This window comes from Lepisosteus platostomus, chromosome 5 (assembly GCF_059453375.1).
Source record: "Lepisosteus platostomus isolate fLepPlt1 chromosome 5, fLepPlt1.hap1, whole genome shotgun sequence".
Lineage (NCBI taxonomy): Eukaryota > Metazoa > Chordata > Actinopteri > Semionotiformes > Lepisosteidae > Lepisosteus > Lepisosteus platostomus.
The window spans coordinates 45,743,677-45,768,726 of NC_142615.1; the positions used below are offsets into that span (position 1 = coordinate 45,743,677).

Genomic DNA, 25,050 nt, shown 5'->3' on the forward strand with positions numbered 1-25,050 from the left:
GAATGTTGAACTGGCTGGCCTATTCTTATTGCTGGATATCACTCCGAGCCTCTGTGTCTGGAGCGGGTTCTCGTGCCTGGCTCTTCCTGGTCTTGCTCTCTCCGATATCAGTGATAGAATGGTAAGCTTTCTGCCATTCCTCCATTCTTTTTGCTAGATATCACTCTGGGCATCTGTGTCTGTGAGCGGACTTCGGTCTGGCTTTCCTCAGGTTGTCCACTCCGATATCAGCGTTAGAATGTGAACGTGCCATTTGCCCAGTCTGCGGTATTTTCCCCCGGGGTTTTTTTTCTTGTTTTTTGCCTTTTGTTTTGATTTTTTTTCTTCCTGGTTTCCCCTCCTTTTTGGTCCCCCCTGCTCTCTGTGTCTCGGAACTTTGGTTCCTACCTGTTTTTGGTTCCTATCTGTTTTGTGTGGTTTGTCTCCCTGGTCTTTCCCAGGTTTTTGCCTGTTGTGTTTGTGCTTGTGTACTTTTTTGTTTTAGTCTCCAGAGCTCTTCTCTACCCCCCCTTTCTCCACCCAATAAAGGTTTTTACCCCGGAGGAAGGGGTAGCTCTCAGCCGTGGATTCCCGGAGGTTTCCTTTCAGTTAAATGAGGTTTTTCCTCCCCCCAGTGCTGTGCAGCTTATTTATTTGTTTGGGCGTCGGGAGCCGCCCATGAAGGGGGGATACTGTCACGCCCTCTGCAGCCAGAGGGCGCTCCTTCTCTGTCCTGTCCCTAGTTTCCGGTCTGCTGTCCTTCCTGTCCCTCTCTTTCCCTTGGGCTATATATTTCCGGGTCTTGCACTCTGTCCTCGCTCAGCATTGAGGTTCGGATGTCCTGAGACCCACCTAGCACCAGGGCGCCCCACGTCCGCTCCCTGAGGGCATAGGTTTCTATACAGCATTCCTGAACTCTTTGCACTAATGAGCCCGGGCCTTTTTCCCGTCTCGCCGCTACGCATATGGGTCTTTTTCCGCTCTCCTGCTCCCCACAGTTAGTCCCTTTGGACGTCCGTGACAGTACCCTTTTAGTGTTATTATTTAAGACCAGCTCTTCCAGTCCTCGGGGCTCATCATTAGGGTAAGATGTCGCGAGGCCCGTCTAGCACCAGGAAACCCTACGTCCGTCTCCTGAGGGCATAGGCCTCATCCCCGACACCTCCCGCTTCCTGGGCCCGGGATCTGGAGGATCTCGCCCCGTCTCCCTTGGACCTCCATGTTTTGTTTGTCCGTGTGCTCCCCCCTCCCGGGGATTTTAACTTTGTTGCGTCCCAGGATGGATTTCTAGTTGATGGACTCTCGGACTGTGCTTTGACCTGCCTTTGGACCCGTTTGGATTCGTACACTGTCTCACGGACTGTCACTATTATTTTGTGCACTATTAAACCCCTGTGTGTTCCTTTTTACCACGCCTCCTGTTTTCTCTAGCTCTTACCGCATCGCATAGGGTCTTCTACAAGATTTGACATGGATTTCAGTCCGTGTTCGTGACATAATCTTAACAAATCCATTGGAGATGGAGTCTCAGGTTGTCACAGAATCCAGGGGAAATTTCCGCCTGGAAGAAAGTGCCCTTAAACATCTTGGGGTGCAATATCTTGTGAAGTATAGACAGTAGAGGCCTGGACCAGGGCTTGAATTGAAGCTAAACCCTTGGATATTAAACCTGAATCATCATATTTCTCATATGTCTTAGTGACATAGGCAGTGCTAGAGAGGCTATATATAGGATTTAAGCAGTAAAAAAGAAGACTTCTTACAAACTGATTGCTAGAATCTGATTGATCTGCACTTGACTGACATGCAGGCAATGAAGATTAAACAAAAACTTGTTTTTTGCTCAGCATTGCCCCAAACAGCAATGATATCTCTCTAAGCCTCAGAATGGTCAGAATTAATGGACTTATAGCTATTTCTATTCGGGTTTTCTACAGACACTTAGTTTGAAGACAGGGTAAAAATCCATAGTTTACCCCTTGTTATATAAAACATTTTTCCCTTATAACTCTATAATCTGAAATCCTCTATGATGTATAAACAGGCTAACCAGAGAATTACCCTGCATCCTAAATGAACAGAATATGTTCTCACTAATATACAGTGCCTTGCGAAAGTATTCGGCCCCCTTGAACTTTTCAACCTTTTGCCACATTTCAGGCTTCAAACATAAAGATATAAATTTTTTATTTTATGTGAAGAATCACCAACAAGTGGGACACAATTGTGAAGTGGAACGAAATCTATTGGATTTTTGAAACTTTTTTAACTAATAAAAAAATGAAAAGTGGGGCGTGCAAAATTATTCGGCCCCTTTACTTTCAGTGCAGCAAACTCACTCCAGAAGTTCAGCGAGGATCTCTGAATGATCCAATGTTGTCCTAAATGACTGATGGTGATAAATAGAATCCACCTGTGTGTAATCAAGTCTCTGTATAAATGCACCTGCTCTGTGATAGTCTCAAGGTTCTGTTGAAAGCGCAGAGAGCATCATGAAGACCAAGGAACACACCAGGCAGGTCCGTAATACTGTTGTGGAGAAGTTTAAAGCCGGATTTGGATACAAAAAGATTTCCCAAGCTTCAAACATCCCAAGGAGCACTGTGCAAGCGATCATCTTGAAATGGAAGGAGTATCAGACCACTGCAAATCTACCAAGACCTGGCCATCCCTCTAAACTTTCAGCTCAGACAAGGAGAAGACTGATCAGAGATGCAGCCAAGAGGCCCATGATCACTCTGGATGAACTGCAGAGAACTACAGCTGAGGTGGGAGAGTCTGTCCATAGGACAACAATCAGTCTTACACTGCACAAATCTGGCCTTTATGGAAGAGTGGCAAGAAGAAAGCCATTTCTCAAAGATATCCATAAAAAGTCTCGTCTAAAGTTTGCCACAAGCCACCTGGGAGACACCCCAAACATGTGGAAGAAGGTGCTCTGGTCAGATGAAACCAAAATCGAACTTTTTGGCCACAATGCAAAACGATATGTTTGGCGTAAAAGCAACACAGCTCATCACCCTCAACACACCATCCCCACTGTCAAACATGGTGGTGGCAGCATCATGGTTTGGGCCTGCTTTTCTTCAGCAGGGACAGGGAAGATGGTTAAAATTGAGGGGAAGATGGATGCAGCCAAATACAGGACCATTCTGGATGAAAACCTGTTGGAGTCTGCAAAAGACCTGAAACTGGGACGGAGATTTATCTTCCAACAAGACAATGATCCCAAACATACAGCAAAATCTACAAAGGAATGGTTCACAAATAAACGTATCCAGGTGTTTGAATGGCCAAGTCAAAGTCCAGACCTGAATCCAATCGAGAATCTGTGGAAAGAGCTGAAAACTGCTGTTCACAAACGCTCTCCATCCAACCTCACTGAGCTCGAGCTGTTTTGCAAAGAAGAATGGGCAAGAATTTCAGTCTCTCGATGTGCAAAACTGATAGAGACATACCCCAAGCGACTTGCAGCTGTAATCGCAGCAAAAGGTGGCTCTACAAAGTATTAACGCAAGGGGGCCGAATAATTTTGCACGCCCCACTTTTCATTTTTTTATTAGTTAAAAAAGTTTCAAAAATCCAATAGATTTCGTTCCACTTCACAATTGTGTCCCACTTGTTGGTGATTCTTCACATAAAATAAAAAATTTATATCTTTATGTTTGAAGCCTGAAATGTGGCAAAAGGTTGAAAAGTTCAAGGGGGCCGAATACTTTCGCAAGGCACTGTAATGCCGAAAAGTGAATGAAAATCTACTTTCTATTCTAAACCTCCAACTAGGAGAGAATGCCTTTACCCTGAGGATTGCACAATAAAGGAAACCTGAAAATGTTTTAATGTTCTTAAATTACAAGACTGCAAGGTCTCTTAAACAAGGTTCACATTATTTAACTAGAATTTTATCTCCAGTTCTTCTTGTCTGACATGCCTCCTCTCTCTTCCTTCCTTCAGTTACCTCTCTCTTCTTTCTCTTTGTTTATATTTTATCCTGTGAATTTAGTCTGATGACAACTCTAATAAGGAGGTAATTTGAGTAAACCAAAAGATTCACTTTGTTCCTCTGTGCTTACCAGTTCTGCAGATATGTAAACTAATATTTTTGAGACTCCTAACTTTTTTTAAGAGTCAACGTTAGCTTGAATGACACCACTCCAGCCATAATGATATATATGTCTCTTTCCTAGCCCAGCACTCCCTCAGGCTAGATGAGGTAGGAGGTAATTGTATCAGCAGTGTTTATAGAAATTCACACCTGAAGAAGGCTCCACGGCCGAAACGTTGTGTTTTTTTTCTTCTTTTTTTCAGCATGGAATAAGCATGGAATAAACCTATTGTTCCTTTGCAGCCTACGCATGCTGATGCAGCTACCCACCTGAACTACTATGTTTATACGAATGTGTCTTTATCATTTGGTCCTGCCTCTCTCCTAGCCCAGCGCTCCTTAAGGCTGGTTGGAGCAGGAGGCGATTGTGCTGGGAGGCTGGAGGTTTATCACAATGGCTCCTGGGGGACAGTCTGCGATGACTCCTGGGACCTGGCAGACTCTCAGGTGGTGTGCAGGCAGCTCCGGTGTGGGACGGCCCTCAGTGCCCCAGTGCCAGCCTCCTTCAGCCAGGGAACTTGACCCATCTGGCTGGACGAGGTGGGCTGTATGGGGAACGAGTCGTCTCTGTGGGAGTGTCCTTCAGTAGGGTGGGGACAGCATGACTGTGGACACAAGGAGGATGTGAGAATCCTGTGTTCAGGTAAACGAACGAAAAAAAAAATCATCCATATTCTCGAATTCCACAACGTGGATATGGTTTGCATTTGGAGTGCTTAAATATATCCTATTGAGGAAAATTCAATGCAATACAGTTTAGTTTTATTTGTATTTTTTCAATGGACATTGTCACAAAGCAGCTTTACAGATTTCCCGGCCTGAACCAAGGCTCGAAAGGGGGAGCCTATCCTCCTCTGTTAATTAAAATGAACAGACATGGTGAAAAAGATAGTATTTTTATTTCAGTAATGTGTAGTGAGGTCCAGCAGTGTCTGGGATGTTCAGTAGTTTCCTTTGGTTGAAATTTCTCTGGGAAGTTGAGTTCGACACTAACTCCTCTGGCCGGGTGGAGCTGCGGTATGAGGGCCCCTGGGACCTGCAGGATGCCCAGGTGGTCTGCAGACAGCTGGGCTGTGGGGACGCAGTGAGTGCAGCAGTAGAGGCCTCATTCGGACCAGGGAGTGGCGCCATCTGGCTGGACGAGGTGAACTGCAGGGGCAGTGAGCTTCACCTGTGGGACTGCTGTCACTCTGGACTGAATCAGAGTGACTGTCGACACAAGGAGGATGCAGGGGTTACCTGTACAGGTGAGGAGAGTCTTAGAACTGTAGATGAACAAAGTGGGAGATTGATGGAGAAGATACACTGTTACACATATTCTATCACTGCTTAATATCTTAAGATCATCAGTCAGAAGATCGGGATGTTGTGTAGCCCTGTGTGTGTGAACAGCACTAGACTTTAATTCTGAGCAAGACACCATTCATCCTGCAATCCTACATTTGACCTCAAGGAACACATGTAAAGATTTTTAATTTATTAAGACCACTCTGGATTCAGCTTGCTATAAAACCAAAGACAAAATAATGACAGTTCTCGTATCTCTTTTACAGGTTTGTCAGAGCCAACATCCAGTCCAGCAACAGGTACAGGTGAACAGAAATCCTCCTTGTCAGTGATAACTCCTGTCTTTCTGTCTCTTCAGATTCCCAGTGTAGCTGTAATGTCTCCTCTCCTCTCTCAGGGTGAAGATCAGTGTTTTCAGATTCCCATTGCAGATCTAGTGCCTCTCTTTCCTCTACGCACCTGATCCTGAACCATCATAGCCCCATGTGGGAAATGGGGGAGGTGTCGTGGAAATTTAACTATCAAGGAAGCCACAAGAGAGAGTTCTCACCTGAGTAAGGTCTTTATTTCAATATTGCAATATTGGGAGCCCTGCTGCCACTTCGCAAAGTGCATCAGAGACTCAATTAGTTACAAGCAGTACAGGGTTTTTATAAGACGTTGCGCTGTAAAAAAAGTTCAGCACTTGGTCCCTTCTAAAACTTCCCCTTTCTCTAAAAGAAAACAAATTACCTCATAGAGCGAGAGAAAAACACTAGATTTGTTATTGAAAGTTTATCAGTTACTTTCAGCTAATTCTAATGACCCAGACAGCATATATTGTTTTGGTACATTGTCTTCTAAACTAACCTAAACAGTGTACTTTGTTGACGAACTGTTTTCTAAAATTCTGCACGTACTGTAGCATAGCAGTTATATCCTTGAAATATTATCTAAAAGCACCAATATATTTTTTTGCAAAGCTCTCTACATTTTTAAGAATCAATTAACTCATTAGATTTCCACTACAATTCCCTCCTTTTTATTCTTGAAAATGATTAAAAGTTAGATTCTTCATATGGACTCCCAGGAGGCTCCCATACTTCAGATTCTTCCGTTTTTATCAGAACATACTGATGCGCAAACATATTCATTATCATATTTCGAAGCATTGGAATAATACAAGTCGAACAGCAACACAAAAACAGGAAGACAAGTATCACAGCTACTATAATCGGTGTTAGTAACTTGAAAAAAAACATTCCCCCCGGCCCAAATAGTGATTCTAACCAAGAGAGAAAAGCAGGTGTATCTTTAATGCCTCTTTCTTTGTCCACCTTGTCTCTCAGTTCTTTCAAATGTTGAATAGCAAGCGTAAGATTTCCGTAATCATTGTCATTTGCTGGAATAAATGTGCAACAGGAGTCTCCTATTAAAGCACAGACTCCTCCAGATGCTGCATTTTGTAGGTCCAGCACGAACCTGTTCTGAAGTGCCATTAATCTAACTCCCCTTAATTCTTGTTTGATAGCGTCTAAGCCTTCTAACGTGATGTTAATAAACGAGTACATTTCATAGCGAGTAATTTGTAACCAGCGGGCATTAGCTACTGCCTGAATACTCAGTCCTGAGGAAAAAATCATTTCAGCTGCAGTAAATAGTCTATGGTCTTCTGGTACTTTAGAAATATCTGGACCATATCTGTCAGCCCAACTGAGAGCACGTTTAACCCTTGACTCCCTCTGAAGGGGCTTCATTGAATTTAACAAGTAAGAGTTTACTGGGACAATGAGAATGGAGTGGTGTAGCGTGACTAGAGCACACACTCCTCTCCACTGGGGAGGAAGGCTATCATAAACTTCTGCACCACATTGCCAATACCAATCCATCAAAACCATAGTTCCATCAGATAAAGTATGGTTAGTAACCGTGGTGCTACAGCCTCCTGTTCTTCCTACTGAGGGGCCACGACCTTTATTCTCATAGCAATAAGAGTGATTAACCTTAGAAGGCAGGTAAACTGCTACTTTAACAGGAGAATCAGTCCAGGTAATGTGATTTTTTAGGTAATCCCACAAAGGAGGACATTCTGCTTTTTTACTGGTAACATTGAAGTGAATAGCAAAATGCACTGCTGGGTCTCTGGGAGAAACAAAGCCTAATGCTACTGTAGTAGACTTATTTATCTTCAGGCCGGCTGCATATGGATGCCCCTTTGAGTAGGTCAAATACGTTATGGTGAAGGTGGGAAAAGATCTAGGATCTGGCTTTGGAAATCCTGCCACTAGACTTATGCATTCAGAAATGTGACTATCAACTGGTCGGGGGAAAAGTTGCATGGCTGAGGCTGTAGAATGAGGCATCAAAGCACATACATAACAAGATGCATTAAATTTCTTTAACTGTACAGTTTGATTTATAAATTTGTACCACAAATTACTCATATCCCCCTCATTATCAGTTTCATTCAGCCAGTTTGTATACAAAGAGGCTTCGCGTTTAGATTCCTCTTCTTTCTCGGTGGTGACAGGCCACATAAGAAGAAAAAAGGCTGTGCACATCAGTCCCAAGCAGGTCCCCATCTGTCCTTGTGGAGACATCACTCCTGCACTTTGCTCAGTTCGTTTGTGACCTTTTTACAGTGGGAAGCATGAATCCAGGGAACCCTTTCCGCGACTTTCACAGCAGTGGCAGTGGTCAGCAGCACCTGGTACGGTCCCCTCCACCTGAGTGAACACCACTTCTTTCTCCTGAAGTCTTTCACCAGAATCCAGTCTCCTGGCTGGAGGGTGTGGCAGAGGTCCTGGTCTGGTGCAGGCAGCGGAATGTGGCCTGGCCCTTAAATACATCAAGACCAATGGGAGGCACGTCAACCAATTCATTCCTGTCTCAGCCATCATTTTTGTTAGTTTATTCTTTATGGTCCCATTTATACGTTCCACTGCTCCTCTACTCTGAGGGTGGTACGAACAATGCTGTTTTAAATCAATGCCTAGGTATCTCTGAGTAACGAATGCGTGGCTCCAGTATCCAAAAAATTCCAAAACCCCGCACCAAGAAGGAGATGATGTCCTTCTTAGGCTGCACAGGTTACTGTAGGGCGTGGATACCCGGGTATGCAAAACTAGCACAGCCATTGTCTGACATGGCACACACCTCAGGCCTGAATATGACTGACAGACGGGACACTGGGCTCGTGACTGCCCTGAACACAACACAGTGAAACGGAAAAGCGGCGGCGACAACTGGGACCTACCACCACCACCTCCACCTGAGGTAACCGTGAGCTCACCCTGGCAGGAGGAAAAAAGGGACTACAGAGGACAGAACATTCCATCTGTCAAAGCGTACATGAGTCCAAGAGCACCTCTCCTGGTCCCTGTTCATCCATTGTCTCCCCCTTTCTCAGGCAGAACCAGGACAACACCCCAGACACAGCTGCTGGGAGGTCTATCTGCCTCGCCCCTGGTCCTCCTGCTGCTGGGGGCTCTGCTGTTCGTGGTGCTGGCTCTGTTAGTGGGGCAGCTGATCCAGAACAGGAAGCTGAGGAAAGGTAGGTAGGGAACTCTCCATCCACATAGTGACCTCTAGTGGTCAGTTCTGTCACTCACATGGAACTGATATTTATATAATTACCGTTAGGAATAAACCTGGTAGAGAAAACCATTTGAAGTTTAAGAAAGATTATCAACAATTACAGATGGAGATATCAGGAAATTTGCAAATCCAGAAGCATAACATTTATGTGCTCAAATGTCCAAAGAAGGTTTAGTAGTCAATGTTTGATCTTGTACTCTGCTCCCTGCATGTTAACCCTGAGTGTCTGTTTCCTCACACAGCCCTATCTAAGGGAGCACTCGCCCCTTATCATGATGCCATCTATGAGGAAATAGAGTACAAACTGGCCAGAGAGGGAACCTACAGTGCCCCCAGGAGAGGTGAGTGGAGAGAGTCTTCAGGTGTGATTGATCTCCACCCTCTCTGAGGACTTAAAAATTGTAGAAAATCTAACCATCCTGGTTTCTGACTGGTTTTCTCAAGAGGTGTGTTAAGGTAGATAAAGAAAATGATCACATCACTATCCCTTGGCTGCCTTATAAAAAAAGTATTTTTTAGTTTTAAACCTGTAGAGTTTACTTTCTCAACTGGTGTCAAACTAAGTGAAGAAAATCAACACAGCACGATTCTGGATCTGCCTTATAGACACAAACTCACATCCTGGCTTCTCTTCCAGTAGAGGACAGTGTGGTTGCTGTCTGACTGCAGGTAATATTGATCTGTCCTCCTGTTCACAGGGAGATTCCTCTCTGATGAGCTGCCCTCTGGATACGATGATGTGGAGGACAGTGAGGGAGACCCAGTGCCAGGTGAGGGAAGATGGAGTCAGGGGGCTCAGTGTGGGAGTGAGGAGGTCTTCAGTCCAGTACTCACTCTCACCTCAAACCAGGACGCCATTTAGAGAACATATGTAGAAAATCCTGAATTATACAAATAGAACCACATGTGTTTGATACGTTATAAAGCCAGCTCTTCAGTGTTGCCTCACACTAGCCTTATCTCGGCAGATCACAGATGCTGAGCAAAACTATAGCTGGTCAATACTGGGGTAGTAAACAAGGTGCTGCTCTAATTGGTTTTGATAGAAAAGGAGACTGGGGAACAGCATGCTGTAAAAACTGCCTTTCAGATCAGATAAATCAGCGACCCTAGAGTTATAGCTTAACTATACTCCACAAAACATTTAAAATCACACTACAGTAACTTTGCAGCTCTATGGTCAAAGTAAGTCTGAGTCCGGAAGTGTAAATTCTCTGTCTCTCTGTGTGGTTCAGGAGACTCGATACCCTCTCTGAAAGAAGAGATCCCAGAGTACTATGATGATGCAGTAACTGTAGCTCAGAGCCCAGATGTATTGTCAGGTGGGTTACTTCAGTCCAGTCAAACGGGGGAAACTCTGCACCAATCTCAGTGAGTCTGACTCTCTCTTTGATCTCAGCCTCTGAATATGGAGTCTGTGTTATCCTTCACCAGTCACATGAGTCTGACTCTCTCTCTGTGATCTCAGCCCTGCACACTCAGTCTGCTCCTCTTCAGTTGCTCATAGTGTCCACATCACCACTCTCTCCAAATACAACCAACCTTTCTCTCCCCTGATGTCCTTCAACATCTTATTTTAACATTTAGGAATTGTTTGAAATATATCACTGAGGTGAATAGGATTAGAAATCAGGTTCCCTGATCTCCTGTACTTGTCTGGAGTTTTAGTTCCTTTGTGATATTAAGTTAATCAGTGTGTTCTGAGGAGCTCCAGCAGTCCGGTGCTCTAGATGGCTCAGTGCTCTGATATGTGTCACTGAATCTGTGCTCTTTGTGGTTCAGGAGAGAAGATGTCCCCTGTGACAGAAGAGGCCCCAGAGTACTATGATGATGCTGTAACTGTACCTCAGAGCCCAGATGCCTTGTCAGGTGAGTTATTTCAGTCCAGTCCCATAGAGAAACCCTGTACCAATCCCAGTGAGTCTGACTCTCTCCTCTCACTGTGCACTGCACAGTACATCACACTGAGTCTGGATTTTGGGGCTCACATTACTGCTCTCTGTCCAAATATATTCATACGACAAAATCTAGGATTAATTTTAAATTTATGACAGAAATGAATAGGAGAGGAAATCAGGTTCCCTGATCACCTGTACTTAAGAGTCTGGTGTTTTAGTCATAACATGATGTTTAGTTAATCAGTGTGTTATGATGAGCTCCAGCAGTCCTGCGCTTTAGATGAAACAGTGTTTTGATGACTGATAGTGACATTGTGCTCTGTGTGCTTTAGGAGAGCTAATGTCTTCTGTGAAAGAAGAGGCTCCAGAGTACTATGATGATGCCATCACTGTGCTCCAGAGTCCAGACACTGTGTCAGGTGAATTATTATTAATAAGATTGAGTACACCCTGTACCAGCCTGCTTTAACCTTTGTCGTTAGAAATTAGTCTTGACCTAATTTCACATCTGCAAATAAATACTAACTGGAAGAGAAGAGATCTCTGACAGGCCAGTCTGTGTCAGAATGACAGAGACATTACTGACCTGCTCTTCTGTTCACAGGGAGACTCCTCTTTGATGATACACAATCTGGGTACAGTCATGTGGGGGACAGTGAGGGAGACCCCGCTTCAGGTAAAGGGGGCTTCAGCCAGGGGGCTCAGTGTGGGCAAGGTGGTTCAGTAATGGGGAAGGTGACTCCCAGTAATCCATGTCAGTGCCACTCTCATTCAAGATAAGGGGGCATCAGGCATTTTGGGATCAATATTCGCCAGTACAGGCTGAGAGACTGTACTGGTACAAGGTTAGACTTCATAGATCAGAGTCTCATTGAAACCCAAATACTGACATACCCAGCCAATCAGATGTTTGAGGTTGATCAGCTGCTGATCTATTATGAGAGAGTGAGGTCTGGGCAGAGCAAAGCTCTGGATTCCCCAAGACCAGGAATTCTGTTCTCTGACTGCAAAAAGAATGAGTCCAGAAAATACTGTCAAAGTATTTCTTCACTGTGGTTTTAGAGCACTGGAACTTCATAAGCATAAGTGAAATCTGCACTGAACCATCAACTCTTCCTAAAAAATACAATTTGATTTAAAAAATGTCCTATTCAAGGCTTTTGACTAAATGATTGTAACAACTGTTCTGTATATTGATTTTGTAGCATCCAGGTTCATAAAGAGAGAAATTTAACTGTAGGTCGTATTCTCTTTGATTTTTAAAAAAGCGGCTACTGTATATCTCTTCTTTTGGCCTGTGTAGGTGTTCTGTAAAAGTTAAATACTTGGTGACACTTTGTAGTTTCTCTGGGTGGTTAGGAAGTAGTTGCCTAAATTTGTACAATTCATGTGTGCTGTACATTTCTTCTGTGTGTTGTTTAGTGTGAGTATTGTCATTGTTAACAAATATTTAACTCATTGTGTCTGAAATATTACTTGTTTTCCCAAAGCTGTACCAAAGAACAAAGAACTAATCTGCCTTTAACTATACCAAAAGCTTGGGTATATTCTTAGCAAAATTTTAACAATTTTTACAAGGTGGGGGCTATGATTTTTTTAATTATTAATTTATCTACTCTGTCATTTCTGATATTCACCATTTTCATAACCCCTATTTGTAATTTGTAATATTATTTCAATACCTGATTCATTTGACAAACCGTATTTCAAGTATTAATTTTGTGATACTTTCTATTTCTAGCATTGTTTATAGGCAATTAATTCCTATAGATTTTAAAATCGCACATATACAATTAAAAAAATGCATACTGTACCCGTGATTAAAAATTGATGGGTCCAATTTTAATGACTTGCTAAACCAAAAATATCAGCTTAGAGTGTCGTCCCTGTCCATCAGTTGTCCACTGCCTGTCTCTGACTCTGTGTCTCTGTTTCAGGTGTCCCCCACACTGGCCCTGGAGTGGACAGGGTCCTGCCCACACTGCCCTCTGAGTCTCTGCCCCTGACAGGGCTGACTACGATGATGTTGGGGACGAGTCTCAGGGAGAGGATGGGTGCTGTGAGACTGACAGGGCTGTCTGGGAGAAGCTCCTCCTGCACGTCTAGACACAGAAGAGCTCCACCAACAGAGTCACGCAGTCTTACAGCAGCTCTGAGCACTGAGACTGTCTGACACTGTCTGTGACCTGAGTCCACTTCACTCCACTGTTTCCACACTGACACTGTCTGTGACCTGAGTCCACTTCATTCCACTGTTTCCACACTGACACTGTCTGTGACCTGAGTTCACTTCACTCCACTGTTTCCACACTGTACTCGGTGTCTGTGTCTACAGCACCTGCAGCTTGTGTTTTAGAAAAGGGAGGCTTGAACATCCCATTTCTGCTCAGTCTTTCTTTTTTTATATTTTGATGTTTTAGAAATTAGAAATAAAACCATTCATTGATGTTCAATTCTGAATGTACCACTTTTGATGGTAACATTTTTTTATAAATGTTATTAAAAAGATGTTTTGCAATAAACTTTTTAAAACCATTTTTATCTGCGTGTTATTTTTAATGTATGATATTAAAAGTATCAATAAAAAATTAAGGAGCCCTTGGCCACTCACAATGATAATATCCACCTCACAGGAAAGAGGAAATGTAAATGTTTATCAACTTAGTCATATAAATTGATCTACACAAAGGACACTGTAGACAAAACCAGACACAACATGAGACAACCTGGTATTAAAATTTCCCTACAAGAAGGCACAGAATCCCAAAATCTAAAACTTCAGAAATGTTATAACTACAGACATCTACTAAAGCATCTGGATTCAAATGACAGGAACACAGGAGAGTTAAAAGTTTGCTCAAACAATACACACTTTGATAGGTGTGACAAACTGACATTACAAAACTCATGATCATGAAAGAACGAGCCTTTTAAGCTCACTTCCTAAAATAATATCAGAATGTTTTAGGAGTTTAGGAGGAAACTGGAGCACCTGGAGGAAACTTATGGAAACATGGGGGACAACTTACAAACTCCACACAGATAGCGCACAGGTCAGGAATGAAACACAGAGCTCCAGCACTGCATGGTAGCAATGTTAACCATGGTGCCACCTGTAAAATAAATATAATTTGTGAAACACTAAGAGATTGTGTAAAACAATATTCTATATACTTTCACTCTGGATCTTTAACAATGTATTAAACCTTTTATGTTAGGTTGCCTGGTTTTGGGGAATTTTCCAAATTAAATGAAATTAGCAATTATTAACAGAATGTATTTCTACATATCAACACTATAATAAAATATGCAAAATATTATTGAATGATTTGAGTTCTATAATACTGATACAGTAATTGTGTTTGAAATGGTGTTTTCAGTCCTGTTACTGTTATTTACAGATGTTTTTAGCACCAAAACCAGAAAATAACAGTTCAGTCTTTCCCACTTCAATCTGCATCTCTCCACTATATTCTCACCAGTGAGGAAGTTAAAGACTGGCTTCATACAAGTCACCCCACTGACCTGACATCTCCAGTTTTGTGTCCATTTCTTCTTTTATTGTTCCAGTCACTTCACAATAAAGCAACTCAGACCACTTGTATCCGCTTCCAGGAAGTAAGGACACGTATTTGCAAGAGTTTCAATTCTTAGTAAAAGCTCTAAAACACCTTCTATGCCGCACAGTGAGCAATCATGCCCTCTTCCTAAGAGGATAGAAAAATAGATAGAAAATCAATTACTAAAACCATTTTGTCCACTTCCAGAGAGCCCACACACTTAATTGGGAGGGTTTCAATTCAGAGTAGGAAAAAAAATCTCTAAATTAAATTTTTATGCTGCACAGAGAGCACTTTCTTCTGTATGGCCAGTTAGCTCAGTTGGTTAGAGTGTGGTGCTAATAACACCAAGATTGCTTGTTCCTATACGGGCGAGGAGAGCTCCTTCTCTTCTGCCAAAACCCTTTGATCTTTCTTTCCATGGTGAAATATGATGCAAAGATACCACTTACTATAGATAGATGATTGTGTTGCAGGTGAAGAGGAAAGTGCTAAAATATTTAAAATCTCATATGTGAAGAAAAGATAGAGTGTCACTATTTGCATAAGTGAGGCTTTTAAATAATCTTTTGGAAAGACACTCAAATCCAGCCTATTAAGTCTCAGGACCAGATGATTGGCTCAATACCCAGGTGAAGATAGTCAATCAGAGAACTTAGATATAAAAAGTGTGTCTGAGTGGAAGTTTATTAGTCTTTTAAGACAGGAATTTGGGTCTCAAGTCCTTTATGGGGTGGGATGTGTCTCACTTCTGTGCTCAAATCCCAAGATTACACTCAAAGTGAGGATGAAGTGTGTTGCGGTAAATGTGATGTCAGATCAACTGCTTTTCCAGAAGCCAATGTGATATAAATTAAAGTTTTCATTTGACCGAGGATCATCGTGTGCTGAAATTGGTCCTGGAGAAGTGCATACTGTATGGCAGAAGGTTTGTGCTGTTTATAATAATAATAATAATAATAATAATAATAATAATAATAATAATTGCTTACACTTATATAGCGCTTTTTCTGGACACTCCACTCAAAGCGCTTTACAAGTAATGGGGATCCCCTCCACCACCACCAATGTGCAGCATCCACCTGGATATACTGTGTCAGAGTGGCCAATAGCTCCCTGTTGTTATTACAATATTTTAGATAACTAAATATTTCTTGTGCATCACTGTTCTTATAGTAGTAAAAAGTAGACGTTTTGCTATGAGAAGCTGGAATGGGTTCATGGAATGACAGTGTGACAAGCCTTGGAAAAGTGTGCCCATCTTCAAGCAATCAAATCCTATGATTAAATGATGTTCCAGCAAAAGTGCTCTGTTTTACTAAGTCATTATTTCTATGTCTTGTAGAGAAATAGGTGTTTCTATCGGTTCAGGTATAGAACACAAACACCCATTATAAGCAATTGAGCATTCATAATCCTGAATTTTAAACCCACGGAATATTTATACTTTGTATAAGTATTTGTGAATATTAGAGCTTTTAAAAAATGTTTTAACAAATTGTGTGAGCATTTTCTGTTACATCACTTTATTGTTTTGTGCATTCTGCTGACTTTTGAAAATATATATTTTTATAAAAATATTGTTGTCTTTTGAATGTATTTCTAAATGATTGTTTTTAATATAAATTGCATAAAACACAAACAACACCCATGATAAGAAATTAATAATTGATCATTCATTTTAAACTTTTTTACCGTATTAAATTATGCTAAGATTTTTTAACATACTGTTAGTATATCACTTTTTATCAAGTGTGCTTTAAATCTTTCGCTACACCATTGATATTCAGTTACACCTATTTAAAGGTATGTTGTACAAAAATATTAACCGTTTTATTATTTTTGCACATTACTAAGATTTCCAACATACTGTACACATGCTATCTCATTCCTGCGTAGAAACGGCTGTGATCTCAGAAAACCGGAAAATCCTGACATTGTACTTCAACTGACTCTCAGTAAGTGATCCGGGTGCCAGCTAGCTCTCTAACAAGCGCGCTGTAGCGACAGAAATTACACTTTGCCTGCGTTATGCACGAAATGACGAGGCTGCATGCTCCCGTATGGTCTAGCGGTTAGTGTTCTTCAATTTCAGCAGGGTGACCCGGGTAATACTTTAAGAAATTTATTTCTTGTATTGCCTGCTGCCTCTTGGCATTTTGCCAGTATCGGACACAGAAAACACAATGAGGACCTTCCGACGTTATATGCGTATCTGTTACTGTGTGAAAGAATTAAGCGCTTTTGATAACAACCATTAATTTCAATGACTACTGACATTTGCTCTGTTTTGAATAGTCAACACACCACACCGTGAGAGACACTAGAATCCTGATCACCACATAATTATAAGCCAGCTACCTCTTCAAAGTGACGACAGCAGAACCAATCAGGCGTCGGTGTCTGACTAACTCAATCGGTAGAGCCTGAGACTCTTAATCCCAGCGTCGTGGTTTCCAGCCCCTGTTGGGCACAGTGTATGTCATTTTCTTACACAAGGTTCCCCTCATCTTTAATCACCTTAAGTTACCTAGCACTAAATAGCAATGCATGTATTTGGTCCAGCTAAAGATTATCAAGAAGCAAATCTCTTTCCTTGCTTTAGTAGATGAATCAAGGACTCTGCTCTCAATGTATTTTCACCAGGCACTTGGGCAGATGAACGCAGTTAATACGTGCCACATTATAGTATGAAATTGCTTGAGCAAAACATTGTTCATTATCGCAACCATTATTGGTAGCTTAGTTCCTCTCTATTTTTTATACAGTAGTTTCTTTAAAAAAAACATGCCTGTCAGAAGGCCAAAGAAACAAGGTGAACGCGATAACCACCACGCTACGAAAACGACAGTACATCCTACTCCCAGAGCAGGATTGGAGACTCCACATTCTACAGCTCTCTAGCAATAGAGTTCCGACTAGAGAAATGGGGATAACCTCCTCTTCAGGATGTGGAAATATATTTACCGAGTCCTTTTTTTGAAGGTCAGCACTCTCTGCCAGTCACTCCTCCCCTCCTCTCTTAACACACCAAAGCGATGACTATTATTACACGTTTTTGCACTCCGCATGCTGTTTTACAGGGCTCTCTTCTGCGCTGAGCTGCTCCTTTGAAATCCAAAAGGCAACAGACGCGCTCCTATACCCGAAGTCGAACCCAGTTCGCCTGGGTGCCGGCGGTTTAGAGATTACAAATAATTTAAAAATACATTAAAATGCTAATAATATGTAACAAAATGTTTAAAAAAACACGTTAACAAGACTGCAGACAGTTTTTGAAAAGGAGCTCTGTAAAATTCACAAATACTAAGACAAGGTATGAATACTCCATGGGTTTAAAATTCAGGAATATGAATAATTTCAAATTTGTAATTTGTTTACAATTGGAATTTTTATGGTTCGTATGATTTAGCGACTTTTTTACAATATGTAAAATAAAACAGTACAGCTAAATAAGAAAGCCTTAGAGCCACAGAGGAAAAAAAACTGCGTTTAAAGTTATTTTAAAGACGAGATAATATTGCACCATAAACTCAAATGTTTGTCCTCTTTTGGCGCTTGCTTTTTGTTGCTTTAGCTAATTTCATGCAGTTTATTTCCGACCCATGACGTAAAGAGCTTGTGTATTTACGACAAAAAGCAGGGCAACAATTTTCATCGGTCTTATTGAAACTGTTAAAAAGTAAAGTGACATCCTGTGTCCAAAATCCTGAGGTGACTTTCTTCCTGTCTTGTCATACAGAATGTATCATTAAGGACAATCACATAGGGCTTGATTTTGTTAAATGCAAGTACAGTATTTATTTCCTATCTTGGAACCACTTGTTTTTCAAGAAATTCAAACAATTTGTGAAATATGAAATAGAAATCTTGCTTATCGGTGCAGGAGAAATACTGCCAGTTGGCAAGAAAACGACAGCATTTTTTTTCTTTAACCAAAAACCTGCATAGGGAGATGTAGAACAAAAATCCGATTGAGACGTTTTCATTGGGGAGGAGGGTTGTGAAAGGGCAAAAAAATGTATCTGTTCCGTTACGAACGGCGAAGGTCGCAGGTGATTCACTCCTCTTGACTAGGTGGCGCTAGGAGGTGCAGTTAAGTTTATATCCGGCTGCAGAAACTCCTCTTTCTCAACTCCGCTTCTCGGTTGTCTTGAAGCCGCATCCGCGCTAAAGAATGACGTCATCATACTGCGCGACACAGCATGTATTTCACACACGTGTGGGTGACTGAATCTTTTTCTTATCATTATTCATTATTATTTTTTAAAGACTTCAGGTTCTGAATATGTAACGTCTCGTGCTTGAACAGAACAGGATCTGTGAAGAATAAAAATAAAGAAGCTATTCTGTTTAAACTTCGGAAGTGAGCCTTTGTTTCTGACCGACTCTGAAGAAGGATGGCGGAGTGCTTGTTAAATCTGCAAACCCAGCTTGACTCTTTCATGCAGGTTTTGCTCAAATCGATCGTGTATGAAGTTTCAGAAGTTTTCCGAAACAGGATTTCTGACTCTGAGGACGAGTTTCAAGACAAACTCCGCAGCGTCTCCCAGATTCTGGTGAGACGGGCCGTATTTAAAATCACACAGTGTGTGGAGGACAGTGTCGGGAGTGAAATGGCGCAGCTGAAGAAGGAAAACGAGAGCCTGAAGTGGAGATTTCAGCTGTGGGAGAAGGATTCGGGAGCAAGAGGAGATCAGGGACAGACAGATCGTGTTGGACACACGCTTCTCTGTGAAGTCACTGCAGAAATAAAAGAAGAAATGTTGTCAGGTCAGTGTGGTGACTTGTATGAAGTCAGAGTGTGTGTGTGTGTTAAAAACCAGTGTATATAACTGACTCACTGGTGAGATTTTTTAAATAACAAACTTTATTTTAAAGAAAACATCTCACAATAGTGAACATTCTCATTCTCATTATCAGTACGCATTCTAACAAAGTATCTAACAAAGTAACAAAGTATCAAACTGTCATCAAATAAACTTTCCGAAAGAGGTGAGAGTATAGTGGAGAGATGCAGAGTGACGTGGGAAAGACTTGTGTGATGTAGCAACGGGATTCTTTATTGGAAACTGAACTGTTTTGTCCGGTTACGGTGCTGAAAACACCTCGTTCACATTCAGCAATTGTTCCACTGAATCAATTTGTAATCCAACGTCATTAGGAAACAACATTTATAAATATTGTATTCACGTTGTATCGGACTAGATTTTTTTTATTTAAACTAATGATTGTGTAAATAAAAATTATTTTGATTGGTTTAGATATTACCGTCCTCCAGGGTCTGTGTCTGTATTAACTCCTCTGGAATATTAATCCGGTGTGTCTGTATTAACCTCTCTCTCTCTCTCTAAGTGCATTGTTTATGTACTGTGCAGTAAGTGTGTGTGAATCAACCCCTCTCTCTCTCAGTGCAGTGTTAATGTACTGTAGTGTCCAGAAAGTGTCTGTATTAACCTCTCTCTCATTGCAGTGTTTATATGCTGTAGTGTCCAGTCAATGTGTCCGTGTTCACCCCTCTCTCAGTGCAGTGTTAATGCATTGTAGTGTTAAGTCTGTATGTATGTATTAACCTGCCTCTCTCTGTGCAGTTTTAAACTACTGTAATGTGTGGTCAGTGTGTCTGTATTAATTCCTCTCTTTCTCAGTGCAGTGTTAATGTACTGTAGTGTCCAGTCAGTGTGTTTGTATTTATCCCCCTCTCTCTGAGCACTGTTAATGTACGGTCTGTATAAATGCCTCTGTCTCAGTGTAGTGTTAATGTACTGTAGTGTCAAGTCAGCATGTCTGTATAAACCCCTTTCAGTGCAGTGCAGTGCTAATATGCTGCAGTGTCCAGTCAGTATGTATCTATTAACACCTCTCTGTCAGTGCAGTGTTAATGTACTGTTATGTCCAATCATTGTCTGTATTTACCTCTCTCTCTCAGTGCATTGTTAATGTGCTGTAGTGTCCAGTCAGTGTCTGTATTAACCCCTCTCTCTCAGTATAATGTTAATGCACTGTAGTGTCCAGTTATTCAGTGTGTCTGTATTAACCCCTTTCTCTCTCAGTGCAGTGTTAATGTACTGTAGTGTCCAGTCAATGTGTCTGTATTAACCCCTCTCTCTCAGTGCACTGTTAAAGTAAATGTAACGTGATTGTGATATTATTACAGTAGACTTACTTTTTACATGGTAGTTAGGGTTTTGACAAAGCTAAATCAGAACACCCCCTTATTCCGTTATGTTTAAACAACCCAAATTGATTGTCAGTGTACTAGTACGCATGTGTGTGGTTTAAAGCTTTTTAGATCACATGGCCTCAGCTATCACTACTTTGCTGATGATACTCAAATATACATTCATACCAAACCTGACGCTGATGTGTCTGTCTCTATTCTATTTAGTTGCATCTCCCATATAAAATCTTGGATGACTCAAAATGTCCTTCATCTTAACTGTGACAAAACTGAAGTCATGCTTATTGGCACCACCCATCAACTTTATAAAACCAATGCTGTAACTCTATCTGTAGATAATCTTATACTTGAGCTTCAGTCTATATTGAAAAACTTAGGGATGCTATTTGACGTTTGACCCATATGTGCAGCAAAAATATTGCTCCACTACGCCCTATGTTATCACTAACTGTGGCTGAAAAGTGTTGTCTAATCTTGAATCAACTACTGTAATGCTGTACTCTCTGGAGATTCTAAATCCACATTGAACAAACTCCAGTATGTCCATAATTCGGCAGCCAGAATCCTGACCAGGTCTAGAAGAAGTGTTCACATTATTCCTATCCTGGAGTCCTTGCACTGGCTTCCTGTCAAGTTGCATGTCGACTTAACAATCCTCCTGCTCACCTATAAGGCTCTCCATGGCTTGGCACCTCAGTACCTGTCTGGTTTATCACCCTACTCCCCACGTCACAACTCTTCTAATTGTGGTCTCCTATCTGTCCCCCAGTCCGTCTATAATCAATGGGTGACATGGCCTTCTCCTGTTAGCTCTGGAACTCTCTCCCTAAGGATATCAGAGAGTCACCTTCTCTAAACTCCTTCAAATCCAGATTCAAAACCTTCTTCTTTAGAAGACCCTTCATTGAACTGTTCTTTACCCCTCTGCTCCTACTGTATTTAGTACCACCATCTACTGTCTCCTCTAACTGTGTGTTCTCATCGTGCTTATTTGTGTATTTTTTGTTGTTGGCATTCTGTAAAATGCTTTGAGAAGCCACCTTTAAAGGTGCTATATAAAATAACGTTTTTTATTATTATTATAAAGATTTTATCTTGTTCTGTGTTTACAGGCTCAGAGGCCAGTGCTCTCTCTGAGGCTGGGGAAAGGGCTCCTCTTGAACAGAAGCATAGTGCGGAGGAGTGGGGCTCCAGTCTGATGCAGGAGACAGAGCTCGTTGCTCCAGAAGGGAAAAAGACTCTCAGTGAGCAGCACACAGAGAGCAGACAGATTGTTGAGGTTCTGGACTCTGTGCCCATGATGAAAATGGAGTCTGAGAGTGAGACACCTGGACTCTTAGTATGTGATGATTTTACAGAGAAGATGAATAATCTGTACTCAAAAAATATTTTTGCAAGTTTGTAATGAACTAGGCTGTTTCTCTGTAGAAGAGCACAAAGAAGAACTGGGTGAGTTTAATCTTACAGAGCAGGACATGAATCCCCAGTTGATTGACCCTGCAGAGCAGCAGACTGATGTACCTGGTGAAGAGAACAATACTGAGTCACAGCACACTGAGAAGAGTCAGTACAGGGAGGAGCAACAGCAGCTCCTACAGGGCTTGATAATAATTAGGCCTTGTTCTGTTCAAGTGGAGAGACTGTCATTGCAGAGTCTCAAACAACCATATGATCCCTTAGTATCTGATGACTTTACACACAGGTTTAATGATCTGGTTACTGAGAAAATTGTTGAAAGTTTTAATGAACTGGAGAGTATGTCTGTTCTTCGGCAAAGAGAGGAACAACTGAATGAACTGGATGGTTTTAGTCTCAGAGAGCTGGAGAAGGAGCCCCAGATGATTCACACTGCTGAGCAGCACACTGAGGGACAAGGTGGAGAAAACAAATCTCAGTTTCACCACACAGAGCAAGATCATTCCATGGAGCATTTTCAGAATAAGAGACCACAGCACGATCAAAGGATGAGGAAGAATCACTCAAGGCCTTGCTCAGATGGAGTGGACAAACTGCCATTATGGCACAGGGAGGAGCAGCGTTTCTGTCAGTCTAGCATTTCAAAACCCTACCAGCACCTTCACACAGGAGAGAGACCTTTCAGCTGCAGTCAGTGTGGGAAGAGTTTTAGTCGGTCACGTAACTTAATAAACCACCAGCGCATTCACACGGGAGAGAGACCGTTCAGCTGCAGTCAGTGTGTGAAGAGTTTTAGTCACTCGCACCACTTAAAACGACATCAGCGCATTCACACAGGAGAGAGACCTTTCAGCTGCAGTCAGTGTGGGAAGAGTTTTAGTCGGTCAAGTAGCTTAATAGCCCACCAGCGCATTCACACAGGAGAGAGACCATTCAGCTGCAGTCAGTGTGGGAAGAGTTTTATTCGGTCAGGTGACTTAAAAACCCACCAGCGCATTCACACAGGAGAGAGACCATTCAGCTGCAGTCAGTGTGGGAAGAGTTTTAGTCGGTCAAGTAGCTTAATAGCCCACCAGCGCATTCACACAGGAGAGAGACCATTCAGCTGCAGTCAGTGTGGGAAGAGTTTTATTCGGTCAGGTCACTTAAAAACCCACCAGCGCATTCACACAGGAGAGAGACCATTCAGCTGAAGTCAGCGAGGGAAGAGTTTTAGTCAGATAAGCCACTTGCAATCTCACCAGCACATTCACATAGGAGAGTAACCATTCAGGTGCAGTCAGTGTGGGAAGAGTTTTATTCAATCACATGACTTAAAAATGCACCAGCGCATTCACACAGGAGAGAAACCATTCCGCTGCAGTAAAGAGTGGGTTTTTTTTCCAGTCGGGTGACTTAAAAACACCAATCTAGTCACCAGGTCAGTTATCAGTCAAGTAAACTAAAATGTCTTTCAGTGCAAGTAGGCATGTGACATCCGAAGAAGGCTCCACAGCCGAAACATTTATTTTCTTCTCTTTTCAGCATGGAACAAACCTTTACTTTACTAAAATATCTATTAGTCACAGTCACTTTGTACTCACCCACTTTTGAGTTCATCTGGTCAATTAAATTATGACTATACTCTTATTTATGATTGACTAAAATAGAAATAGCTCTTGTCACAGAGTTTAATTTATGTGTATAATAAAATGTTTTTAGTTTTATTCAATTTTAAAATGAATGAGGTCTAAATTGAATAAATTTCATTGTCAATTGAATTGAATTCCTTATAGTCTTGGAATGTTAATTTTAGTCCTGTTTAATTTTCCAATTAAGACTGTTCTCATTGGATAAGCTTGTAATTGTGTTACAGCTTTTAACTTACCATGTTATACACAGAATGTGTATAAAACAGATTAAGATCCTTAACCGTCACTCTTAAGGAAAAAAAGTCACACAGCTGATTAAATTCTACAAACAAAAGCTCAAAGTCTTTGTTGCACAATCTAAAGTGTATTTTCCCCAGAGAGGATATATATCAAATACAAGAAATATTTATACAATAAAGGGTAAATAATAAAGAACAAGATATCGTATGAATTAGCAATAATTCTATAATAGACATTTTTTTCAATGCAACTATTTTTTTAACAAGACAAGCAATATATACAGTGCCTTCAGAAAGTATTCATGCCCCATTGTTTATAATGTTAAAATGAAATTAAATATTTATAGTTCTTAAGTCATCTATTAAATAAAAATGGAAAATTACTTAATTTATAAGTATTCATTCCTTTTGTTTTAACAACCTAATTTGGGTCAATTATCTTGAGAGGTCACACTAAATTATGTTAACAAGGTACACCTGTGTTCCTTTCAAGTTCACCGGTGTTCACTTGCTTGATAAATTGCACAATAAATATCACTGACTGTGAGGTCTCACAACTAAAACAGCAGATCAGATCAGTCCTGCTGTCATGAGGACCAAGGAGCTGCCTGTGGAGCTTTGAGATAAAGTTGTTAGGAGGAGAAAAGCTGGAGAAGGTTATAAAAAGATTGGCAAAGCTTTGAATCTTCCTAGGAGCCCCGTGAAGTCCATTGTAACTGAAGTGGGACATGTGTATATATCTCACTTATCCAGCATCACAGTATCACCACTTAAGCACACTGTGAGAGGTGTTGATGGGGTCTGTTAATCTAGCCTCAAACAAAAGTTAAACTAAGATGCCATAAAGCTGACCTGCTTTAGCAGCCCCAGTGGCTTAATGCTACATAATTAAAAACAGGAACAACACCCACAAACAGGATAAACCAGACCAATGTCTGCTGCATATCAAAGGACAGAACCTAGAGCAAGACAGAGTAGGACAAGAAGTAATTACGTATCAAAGAACAGGAGAAGCACTCAGGTGGTGAAACAAACTTTCTTCTGACTGTATATAAGAACTGAGAAACCCTTGCGGTTTGTCTGTTCTGTGGGGCAGACCCAGCACGCATTGTCAGACTTATTGAGCTCAATAAAACTGAATCTGCACAAGACCGTGTCCTGCTCCTCTGATGAAGAAT

The 25,050-nt window shown here is 41.4% G+C and overlaps 1 long non-coding RNA gene across 1 annotated transcript; it reads left to right on the top strand.

Annotated features, from left to right (window-relative positions):
- The first annotated feature begins 18,714 nt into the window (after window positions 1–18,714).
- LOC148667311 (uncharacterized) lies at window positions 18,715–24,094 on the top strand. Its single transcript, XR_015936979.1, has 2 exons — window positions 18,715–19,178; window positions 21,699–24,094. It is a non-coding gene; the product is annotated as an uncharacterized LOC148667311 (long non-coding RNA).
- Window positions 24,095–25,050: the final 956 nt, after the last annotated feature.